This window comes from Bos taurus, unplaced genomic scaffold (assembly GCF_002263795.3).
Source record: "Bos taurus isolate L1 Dominette 01449 registration number 42190680 breed Hereford unplaced genomic scaffold, ARS-UCD2.0 Super-Scaffold_1723_ScbfJmS_2085, whole genome shotgun sequence".
NCBI lineage: Eukaryota > Metazoa > Chordata > Mammalia > Artiodactyla > Bovidae > Bos > Bos taurus.
The window spans coordinates 82,434-84,529 of NW_020192292.1; the positions used below are offsets into that span (position 1 = coordinate 82,434).

A 2,096-nucleotide genomic window follows, 5' to 3' on the forward strand; every position below is an offset into this window, starting at 1 on the left:
ACTGCAAGGAGTTCTAACCAGTCCATCCTAAAGGAAATCAGTCCTGGTATTCATTGTTAGGACTGATTGCTGAAGCTGAAATTCCAATACTTTGGCCACCTGATGCGAAGAACTGACTCACTGGAAAAGACCCTGATGCTAGGAAAGACTGAAGGCAGCAGGAGAAGGGATGACAGAGATGAATGGTTTTATGGCATCACTGATGCAAATGGGACTTGACTTTGAGTAGGCTCTGGAGTTGGTGATGGACAGGGAGGCCTGGTGTGCTGCATCCATGGGTCGCAAATAGTCAGCACATAACTGAGTGACTGAACTGAACTGAACAATAGACAATGCAGAAATACAAAGGATTATAAAAGATTATTATGGTGCTCGCTTCGGCAGACATATAACTAAAAGTGGAACATACAGAGAAGATTAGCATGGACCCTGCGCAAGATGACACGCAAATTCGTGAAGTGTCCATATTTAAAAAAAAAAAAAAAGTTATTATGAAAAACTATATGGTAATAAAATGGATAGCCTGGAGGAAATGTACAGATTCTTTAAAACGTTCAGTCTTCCACCTTCTGAATCAGGAAGACATTAGAAATTACAACAAGCCCAAGTACAAACACTGAAACTGAAGCTGTGATCAAAAATCTCCCCCCAAAAAACAAAGCCCAGGACCAGATGGGCTTCACAGGAGAATTCTATCAAATATTTAGAGAAGAGTTAAGCCTATCCTTCTAAAACTCTTTCAAAAAATTGCAGAGGAAGGAACACTTCCAACTCATTCTACGAGGGCCAGCATCACCCCTGATACCAAGCCAGACAAGGACAAAATAAAATAAAATAAAATAACTATAGGCCAATAGCACTGATGAACATAGATGCAAAATCCTTAAAAAAAATTTAGCAAACAGAATTCAGCAACACATCAAAAAGCTCATCCACCATGATCAAGTTGGTTTATTCAGGAATGCAAGATTCTTCAATATAGTTCAGATCAATCAATGTGATACATGATATTAACAATTGAAAGATAAAAACCATAAGATAATCTCAATAGATGCAGAAAAAGCCTTTGACAAAATTCAGTACCCATTTATGAATAACACTCTTCAAAAAAATGGGCATAGAAGGAACCTACCTGAACATAGTAAAGGCCATATATGATAGCCTACAGCAAACATTATTCCCAGTGGTGAAAAACTGAAAGCATTCCCCTAAGATCATGATAAGACAAGGGTGTCCCACTTTCACTACTAATTATTCAACATAGTTCTGAGGTTCTAGCTACAGCAATCAAGAGAAGAAAAAGAAATAAAAAGAATCCAGATGGGAAAAGAAGAAGTAGAACTCTCACTGTTTGCACATAACATGATACTGTACATAGAAAACCCTAAAGATAATATCAGAAAATTACTAGACCTAATCAGTGAATTTAGCCAAGTTGAAGGATACAAAATCAATAGCTTATACAGAAATCACTTACACTTCATATACTAACAATAAAAAAATCAGAAAGAGAAATTAAGGAATCAATCCCATTCACCATTGAAAAAGAATTAAATATCTAGGAATAAACTTACCTAAGGACAAAAGAACTGTACACAGAAAATTATAAGACTAATGAAAGAAATCAAAGATTACATAAACCGATGGAGAGATATTTCATGTTCCTTGGTAGGAAAAATCATATTGTAAAAATGACTATACTACCAAACAGAATCTACAGATTGAATGCTATCCCTTTCAAATTACAAATGGCATTTTTTCACAAAGATACAACAAAATATTTAACAATTCATACAGAAACACAAAGACGGTGTATAGCCAAAGTGTCTTGAGGAAGAAGAATGGAACTGAAAGAATCAACCTTCCTGACTTCAGAATATACTACAACGCTACAGTCATCAAGACAGTATGGTACTGGCACAAAAACTGAAATATAGACCAATGGAACAATATAGAAAAGCCCAGAAATAAAGCATGCACCTAATGGATACCTTATTTTTGGACAAAGGAGGCAAAAATATACAATGGGGAAAGACACCCTCTTCAATAAATGAATCGCGGGAAAACTGGAATAGCTACATGTAAAGAATAAAAAT

At 35.7% G+C, this 2,096-nt stretch overlaps 1 non-coding gene across 1 annotated transcript; it reads left to right on the forward strand.

Annotated features, from left to right (window-relative positions):
- Positions 1-370: 370 nt before the first annotated feature.
- LOC112445836 (U6 spliceosomal RNA) lies at positions 371-473 on the forward strand. Its single transcript, XR_003033827.1, has one exon. It is a non-coding gene; the product is annotated as a U6 spliceosomal RNA (small nuclear RNA).
- Positions 474-2,096: the final 1,623 nt, after the last annotated feature.